A 9,728-nucleotide genomic window follows, 5' to 3' on the forward strand; every position below is an offset into this window, starting at 1 on the left:
ACCGTACCAGCTGCTCCCTGAGAAGAAGCTCAGATGGGTGCTTACAGGCGTCGCCTGCTGCAGCCTCTGGACCTCAGGCCACCAGGTCTTGGTACACTAGCTAGCACAAGCGAGCAGACTTGGAAAGGATTTAGTCAGCTGGAGACTTCTCGAGAGCCGCGAGCGGCACTACCTAATCCTGTGCGGTAATCACGCTAGCATGAGGCAGTAATCGAGGTAGGGAAGTTGTTAACTTCAGACCAAAGATGGTGTCGGGGCCTGAAAGTGCTACGTTACCTGCCTGGAAGCAGGAGGGAATGGACTAGGAAGTCATTCAGTTGTAACGCAAATAAAAAAGGAAGAAATACGGTTGTGCTTTGAACTGAAAGTCGATGGCATATAGCCCGTTTCATGCTTTAAAAAGTGACTGCAGAGCAATGAGAGGTTCAGAAGGGCAACAACAACAAAAACTTATCAGTAGCATGGTATTACTGACATGGAATAGATTGGGATTTCCTTACCTCCAAAAGGAGATAGCTCTGCAGCACCAGCTGGTCACTAAGAGAAACAGTTAAATGCACTAATATCTGGACAACTTTCAGTTTAAATTTGAAAGCTTTCCTTCCACTCATTTCCACATTTTCCATATATGTAATGTAGGCTGTAGAATACATTGCAATGGGAACCTAGGACCCACGATCTTAGCAAATCCATAGTCTTGGGACATACAGATGCAATTGGGAACAACTGAGTAGTTGGGCAAAAAAAAACCTCTACAGGAAAAACCCCTGCAGGTTTAGCAGGGGTATGAAGTCTTGCATTCTGGGAATCAGGAAAGCTATAACTACATGATCAGAGTGAGACCTGATATGGGAGCCATGTTGCCTTACAGTAAGATGAGAGGCTTCTGGCTGACACATCTGATTCAAGCTACTCTGAGAGGAGTTTCTGAACTGGGTAGTGAAGCCTGATCCAGCCTGCCAGGGCTCACTCTTGGCAGCAGTCTTAAGTAGCCCCTGATGTCTGTTGCTCTTATGCTACCACCTTAATTGTGCCTACATGCCTATTTTTGGGATTACACAGACAGTATTGGGGAATCAATTCAGGTAAAAGTAACCAATCCCACAGCTATTTTTAAACCAGTCAAGTTCCTGATGCCATTCACGGTGCAGCTGTCCTGGCAGTCATACCAGGAGAGCCGATGTCAGGGTGCAGTAAGGGCTGGCTACACCCTAGGAGAAGGAGGGCTGCAAGGGGAGCATTCCCAAGGACAGCAGGCCTAGGCCCTCGTCAGCCATGGCCCATCCCCACAGTACCTGAGCAAGGAGAGCCTGGCAGGGCCCAAGTAGTGGCCAGGTTTGACCAAGAATAGAGATAGCCAGGCAAGCTCATGGTGATGAATTAGTCTGCAGTCAAGCTGGGAAGTCAATCCACAGGTCAGCATCAGGCCCAGCAATTGCCAGGCATGTCTGTGGCAGCAAGGTAAGGCTAGGCAAGTCTGAGATCAGGCTGGTAAGCCAGCCTACAAGTCAGGATCAACAAGACAGAGCCAGAGACCACTACTCCTTCAACTTAGCTCAGACAGGGACTAGTAGCTCTGGGCTGAGCTTAAATGAAAACACGCCCCCACACTCATGGGTCAGGGCTATGGGTAGGGGTCCCAGGTGAGGCTGCTCAGGACAATTAAGGCCTGTTGGTGCACTCAGGGCCCTGACAGGTGAAGCTGGACAGAAGGACAGGATAGAGAGTGTACAGCGCTAGGGTGGTGGAGGCTGTGTAAGCTGCATCTTGTTGTGTAGAGGAGCAAGTTCAGGTGATGAGCATGCATTGGGAGCAGCGGTGTTCAGGTTGGCTCGAGCTGTCTCAACCTGAGTTGCTTGCTCTCCTACCTTGTCACCATCTGTTGTGCGGTGCTGCTCCCCCCCTCTGCTGGCTTTGTTCTCACTAGGTCTGTGTTTGGCTCTGTGATGGAGAAGTTGTACAGGGGTTAGGAGGGAGAGAGTCTGTTCATGCTGGCATTACCCTAGCTGGGACTCGTTGGAGAGAAATGGCGTGTGCCCAGGAGAAGCCAAGGCAGCCTCAGAGACCAATAGGTCAGTATCACACTTTGTCTCTGCCAGTCTGTGCTAGGAGACATGGGGAGATACAGTGCAGGCTCCTCTCCTCCGTGGAGGGTGCACAGTTTTCGTTCACTGCGCTGTGTCTTAGGAAGACTTGCTACAGCAGGGTTACTCAAGCTTCTCTACCTCAGCTGGGTCCCTTGCAGGCCTTCCAGCCCATGCTGGTTGCTCCAAGTTCTGGCAAGGCTGCTGATCCTGTCCATCAGTTTTACATAAAAGCAGCAGGAAGAGCATGCTGCTGGTCTGAGAAATATCTTTTTGTTGCCTCTGTCAGTACAGGAAAGACCTCCTGCTGCTGACTGTTCCCTGTGAGCGCGTGCTGTCATTGCACTGTTCTTGCTATTTCCTGCATCTGTGTCTTTTGCATCTCATGTGCTTTGGTGCTGAATTTCTGAATTTCAAGCTGGCAGCCTGCTCTTTGGCCCTCAGCTTCCCTGTCCATCCACATCACATCTGACATCTGCCTCTCTCCTCCTGACTGCTGTGATACCAGACCCTCAGCCCAATATAACCTCTTAATCAGAGATTGACTTGCTGTTACCCACCTCTGTCAGTAAAAGATAGTCCCCAGCGTCATCCAAGGGAGCAAAGGAAAGCTTGTTCTTGGAATCTGCCATACCACTGGGGACACATTTTCAGTACAGAAGTCTTGTTGTCTGAGGGCATGAGGTTACTATGAAAGACAGCTGGAGAGGCTCGGGAGTGAACTGCTATGTTGGGGTTAAAACCTGCCCTGCACTCACAGGTCTGAGCCAAAGGGAAAAGAAAGGCCTTCTCTGGGACTCTGTCCACAAGCAGGGTGGCAGAGGGGAAGAGGGACCTTGCTCTCTTCTCGCTACCCAGCAAAGAACATGGGTGAAAGGACTGTGCAGGAGAGAGACGAGGTGCCCGAGTCCTGCTCTCCTACTCAGACCCATTGGCCTCTCATGCTTTTGCTGAATGAGAAGCTTCGGGAAGGGGGTTGAAAAATTCAGTAAACTACCTGAAAAATAACTGGGAGATATAGTTTCCCATGGATCACTGGTGGTGGGGTACCAGGAATCTACAATGATGCCCTGGGGAGAGGAGCAATTCCTAACACAAATCTATTACTTTTTTTTCCTTTCTTAATAAGCAGTTTACAGCCACTAACTAGTCTGCATGTTTTCCCCTGGGGATAATCAGTAACCCAGGGCAGCCTGGCTGTTTTCAGTAGTGGAAAGAGCAGGCATAGCCACAGATAGAGGAGAGGAGGAAAGGAGAGTCAGATAGAAAGCGTTCTCCTTCTCACTAGAACAAGAGACAGGTTCTTAGCAGGTATGTCCCTTCCCAGAGTGTGTAAGAAGATGCTCCCAATTTCCCATGGCTTCAGGCATCACATAGAAAACTTTTCCTTGGGGTGGGTTAGGTTTCTGTCAGGTCAGCAAGCTGCCCTGTGTTCTCTTAAGGTATTGGCTAGGTTTGATGCAAGGGAAGCAGCTGGCTGAGGGTTGTGGGTGACCAGACTGCCAGTGTGCCAGATTGAGTGTAATTAGTAGCGGCCTCCCTAGGAAAAAGTATTGCACTGAGGCAGGCAGTCAACGTCACACACTGACTCTGTGCAATGCTTCCAGCAAGATCTAAGATAAGGAGCTAATACAGTATGTGTAGAGTGAATATTTTGTTCAGGTTTATAACTTACACAATTTTACTGCAGTATTACAAATGTTGTGGTTTGGAGAAAAGCCAGCAAAGGTAGAACACACAAATTAAGGAACACAATGGATGGGTAACTTTAGAGATACTGAGGAGCACACTCATGGCTGGCTTGATCCAATTTGGGGCTGTCACAGCCAAAAGGCCAGTCCTGCTGCACATGCTGTCGCTTGCACCCACTCTGGCAAGCAGCGTCCGTGGGCTGTTGTGTCCCTAGCCCTGCTAAAATGCTGATTGTCATTGCATTGCTGAGCTGATCTCCTCCTGCTTGTGTGATTGCTGAAGCAAGTAAGGGAAGGGCTAGGAAGGTTTGAAAGGGAGAAGAGAGGACTATCCCTTTCAGTTGTGCCAGCTGATGCTGCTGGGCTGTCAGACAAAACTGCTGGGGTTTGATGGAAAGGGTAACTGGAGCGTGGGGCCAGGGAAGGAGCATGCTACTCCCGATTGCTCCCGAGTACTTGTTAAGTGAGTGTGTGTGTGTATACACGTATGTCTTCAGGCTTTTCCTTTGTAACTCCATTTCCAATATTATAATCCAATGTTTATTTTCAAACATCTGGTAACATCACCTCTGACTGGCCTGTCAGGTGCTCGGGGCTTGGAAGGCTTCGGGGATACCCCAAAGCAGTGGTGAGCTGACAGATGTGTCCTGGGGTTTCCTGGATCTGAGGACAAGTTTTAGACCTTGCTGTAATGGTCAGTTTGGAGGTGCTACAGGTGTCCCTGCCAGGAGCAGGCTGCTTGGCAGCTGACAATCACTGAAGTGATGTCTCGCTTCAAGTCATGCTTGTCACACCATATGAAAGCAAGGTGGAGAGACTGGGCAGTGAGGGCAAGCCTTGAGCTACCTCACCCTCCTTTGAGGGCAGTCCCCAGCACAGGCACTAACTTTCTTGAGGTCAGAGCTGGCAGGGCTGTCCTCCTATCAGACATGACCCTTCCAAACTTTCCAGCAGACATGTAATCTCTCCTCCCTGCAGATCACCCTACTCTCCAGAGTTTTCTAAACTGAATCCCACTAGTACAGGGACTAGTTGCCGGCAGCCCCTACAACAAGCGTAAGGAGCATACCTAAAGCAGAAGACAGTGGCCCTTGAAAGCAGGGTAAGCAGAGGTAACAAAAAGACAAGGTAAGCAAGGCAAGATGAGAAAGCTGTTCATTTACTATGAAGCTCTTTTGAAAACATAGAATTATCACACAGTGCAAGCACCACTGTCAAGTAGGTTATTATGAGGGATTGGGGTGGAGAGGGAGTAGGTAGCAGGGTTTCAGCTCCGCAGGTGGCCACAATGTGTAGAGGGGATGCAGGGCCACTGGTGAGACAAACATCTACAGGATTGTGGATTCCTTAGGAACTGTGTGGCACCTGTGGGGAAGCTCTGAGGTGAATTCGAGAGAAGGGGGTAGTGTGGTCACAGCTGGGGGCAGTGACTGTTTTGCTGTCAGCCTCCTGCTGAAAGCAGGAACAATAGACTCAGGAAGGAAAGAGGTAGTGAAGTCAAAGGGGGAGAGTGCAGAACCTGGAAGAGGACTTCCAGCTGGTCGGATAGAAAGGAAATGCAGGGAGGAAGGGACCATAGGATCTGTAAACAGCTGAACCCAGTGAAAGCACTGAGACTGAAGAGGAGAGATTATGGGCCCCCCCACTAAGGGGGAAGAAGTGCTGACCACCACTACACTGCTTGTGGAGAGAGGAAGTCTCAAGCTGCAACTGCAATTGCCTTAAGCTGAGAGACTGACAAACCAGGTACCTCTGCAAGCAGGGTTACTGAATGACAAAAACCAGGGCACGGCCAGTAAAACGGATTTGCTGAAAGCAGCTGAGGTGATTTGGCCTGAAATTTGGTTTGGAAAAGTTCACTGGAGCCATGCTACTTAGTCAAGGTGTTCCAACAGGAAACCAGCCAATTTCTTCCAGTTACAGAGCCTAGCCTATTGCCCCCTCTCCCCCTCTTCAGCAAGAATTTGTTCATCTTCTCCAGAAACACCTTCTCATATTCATCCTCTTTGATCTTCTGAGAACCTAGGTAGCTTGGAAAAACAGTCTCACTCCCTTGCAGCCCCTGAGTTTTCCAGCTCCCTGTAGCCTGGACCTGGGCAGTGGTGCAACACTCGGTTGCAAGTCTTTTTTCTGTTTCTCTTTCTTTTTTTGTGCAAGGTCCCTCTGAAGACTTTGCCTCATATCACGTAGCCTTACTATTCTTGCTTGTTTTGCACAACCTTTCCCGCCAGCCTGTAGTTGGTATTTTCCAACCACATTTCCATGGGTCAAGATGGAGTTTTTGGCACTGGCTTTGTCTCAGGTTCAGCCCCCTGACCAGTCTGCAGCCAGTCTCTGTGCATTTACCCTAGAAGCAATCACCTACTGGTCTGAGCGGAGCAAGCCCATTTTAACTCCAGCACCAGCTTTCTTCACAAGCACAGGGGAATTTTGCAGCCTGCTGCCCATAAGCGTAATGCTGGCAGCTCTAGAAATGCAACTGAGGCAGCCCCAGTTTATGCATGGCCTGCACTGCTGTCAGGGAGAACCTGCCTGAAATAGCAGAGCTGAGCTCTGCGCAGCTGTGGCCTCGGGCAGGAGCAAAGGGAGTGCAGGACAGTTTGTAACAGCTCTGAGGGGTCTCCCTGCAGGATTGCCACATACCTGCACCTGCCTCAGCACTTGGTGCCAAGCACAACAGCCACAACAAGGACTCAGGGGATGGGGAAGTGGGATGGAAAGTAAACTGAAGCACCAACAGCCCCAAGCTCCACACAGGGCTATGGGAGTGCCACCAAGAGTTAGAACCTAACCACAACTCTCAGCTGCCGTCAGAGAGCACAGCTGTCCTGTGGGCTCTGCAACCCAGATTTTGCCTACAGGGCAGAAACATCATTAATAGGTTGAGCAAGCTCAGCTGCTGCTTTGGGGAAATGGGTGTGATCTGTCATAGAGAATCTTTTAACTTCCTCTTCCTAGAAAATTCATGATCAACAGGAAATCCAAGCTTTGCATGATACTTCAGAAATTATTTTCCAGGACGATGTCAGAACCAAATTAATTATCTACCAACCACAGATGTATACAAGCTTTCCACAAGGAGTGGCTTTATTAAAAAAATAAAACATGACTAGAAAATGTTTCCACTGTTGCCCATCAGGCACAGAGGCGCATCTGTATGTTTTTACAGAAGCTATGGGGGAAGTATAGGCTTTGCTGGCCTTCTGGAATTCAGGCACAGCAATTAGTTCATGTGTGCATCTCTCTGTTCACACACAAAACTTTTGGCATGGATGACAAGTTTCAACTAGAGCCTTTGTGATAAACAAAACCTCATTTGCTTCTATGGAAAACTACGTCTCCAGGCGGAGCTATTAGTTTCATATAAGATCATTAGATGCGTTTGTTTTTTTTTTTCCTCTCCAGATGGCTCTTTACTACACAGGCTCTCTTTTACTAATCCATTTGGTTTTGGGTAGCCAGGACTAAGTGCCATGCCAAAATTTATGAGGTACAGTCCAGCCAAGCAATTCTTTGTTCTCAGTGCGTTGTCTCCTGTCCACTACTTCAGCTCTCGGCACGAATTTCTGATGTGCAAACATTCCTTTAGGGGACTTGTTCACATAAGCTGCAGTATGTCACTATTTCTGGAAGCCTTCAAGCAGCTCATTATGATCAGGTGGTCGTGTTTTCCTAGGACAAACAAGTCTGTTCAGACTTTGTCCTGTGGAATTTCAGGTTGGTTGTACTGTAATCAGAGGTCCTGTCTGCTGGACATTTCTGTCCTCATAGCAGGTTCTGGCCACACCTCACTCCATCCCTAATTATAGCCTGACTAGAACGCTGAAGAAGAATTGAAGTCAAGCCTCCATGTTATCCTTCATAACTCCCTTCTACAATTTTTTGACCTTACACAAAAGGCTAGCATTAGTGTTTGAAAATATCCAGGTAAATTTTAGTATTCATTATAGCACATTTCAGGTAATTTTATCCCTGACTGTTTCTGTCTCTGTTATCTCACAAGCCTGGCAAGCACGCTCTCTTCACGTTCATGTGTGTTAGGACAAAGCAACAACAAATCATTCAGTTGTGGGTCAGCAAGTGGAACACTTGCAATTGCTGTACAACACTGATGATACTTTCCCTAGGACATACTACTGAAAGCAGAGACTAGATCTTTAAATAAATCCAAGTACTTATACACCAACATCTCTAATTACATGGCATAAGCTTAGAGGTTTCTTCAAATATTGGACCTAGAATAATAGGTAAATTCATAGCTAAATCCAGGTGTTCTAAATGTCTGTTGCTTAGATCTTTAACTGCCTTTTGGGAATACTTTTTCTTTTCTTGAGAAAGGACATTACTGATTCAGAACAAAATACTTTTCCCTTGTTCTTTTGGTTTGCACCCCTCTCCCCCCATTCATAAAGTACAGTGCTAGGGATACTTCGAGCAAGACCTCTCAAGAGCTGATGCATTTCTGTGGTCTCACAAAAGCACTAAACAGCATTAGTCTCAGATCTCTTTGTCCGTGACAGACTACATTTCAAGGCATTCAGTGTGCTGTAAAAAGTTTAACTTCTGCTCTGTCTGGCAGGCAGGCAACAAGATGTTTGTGATGCTTTATCTTTCGTAAGTCGTATTTTAATCTGTCCATCCCTACCTCCTTTTCAGTCTACACTTGTTAAACATCCATTTTGGTTCAACTAGCTGGTGTTGATTCTGTGGTCATTTAATCCCAAATGGTCTCCTATGACTTCAGACTTCTTTATCTGCATTACCCCTTTTCCAAACCACTCTGAAGCAGTTCACCCCAGCGTGGCTGGTGGAGGCTTGACTGAGTTTTGTGAGTCTGACTTAACCAAGTTCCTCACATGTGCTAACCCAGAATAAGAATTTCACTACAGCAGGCTATTACAAACTCACCATGCCTCTCAACAACAGTTTCAAGCAGATGTAGTAAGTATACCATTTTAAAACAATTGTTTATTTTTCTTTTGTTTTTCCAAAAAAGGTAGCTTTTGGGGTGTTTGTTCCCTCAAGCTCTTAGGCTTATTCTATACGGAACATGTCTATCAGTCCTCATGTTTGAATATGCAGAGCACTAGGATAAGGACCCCACTTTGTCTCAACAGCCTCAGAGGCTTTCAAGGGCAGAAAGACAGGCTAGATAGAGGTCTGATAGGTCCTCCCTGCTGAATGGCACTTAGCAACCTGCAGCAATTCAGGACCAGAAGAATTTTCCCTCTATAGCTAATGTTGTGCCAGCCAGTAGGTAGCTTCCCCACTCTGCTACCCTTTAATCACAGTGTGGGGGTCTTTGGCAAAGCAGGGAGTGCACTTCTAGCATGTGTAAGTCAAGAATATGTAGGAGAAGGAAAAAGAGGGTCTCTGCTGTGCAGTGTTCATGAAGAAGAGAGGTATAGCCAAAACAATCTAGAAGCATTAGAAACCCCAACACATACTAGTGCATTTAGGGGTCCTAAGCAGAACAGGACTGGAATGTCGCTCTTTTTGTTAATACCAGCCTTCAGTGTGTGTCAAGGCCCATTCTAGCTCAAGGAATGTTCAGTCAACTCCAACCTGCTGCCAGATAGTTCTGTTCATGACTTGTTAACCTGAACAGCCACATCATGCAACACAGAAGCCTCTTTCTCCTGTCCCCAAGCTATACTATCATTCATTCCTGGTGTTAGCTCAATAAATCTGAGGGCAGTGGGAAGGTACATCCAGGCTGTTGAAGCTGTATCACTTATACCAGCTGCCTTAACAGGGGAGCCAACAAGCCTGCAGGTGAATGATACTGAAAACTTCTGAAAGATGTGGGAGAATAAATAGATTTCTGCCAGTCAGCTTGATTGAGCCAAAAAGGGGAAGCAATACTAGAAGTTCCCTATTACCCTGCACATCCAAACTTCCCTGAACAGGAAGCCTGGGGGGAGGGCAGACCCCACCACCCTATGGATGCATG

The sequence above is a fragment of the Haliaeetus leucocephalus genome, unplaced genomic scaffold (genome assembly GCF_000737465.1).
Source record: "Haliaeetus leucocephalus isolate CR32 unplaced genomic scaffold, Haliaeetus_leucocephalus-4.0 Scaffold696, whole genome shotgun sequence".
Classification (NCBI taxonomy): domain Eukaryota; kingdom Metazoa; phylum Chordata; class Aves; order Accipitriformes; family Accipitridae; genus Haliaeetus; species Haliaeetus leucocephalus.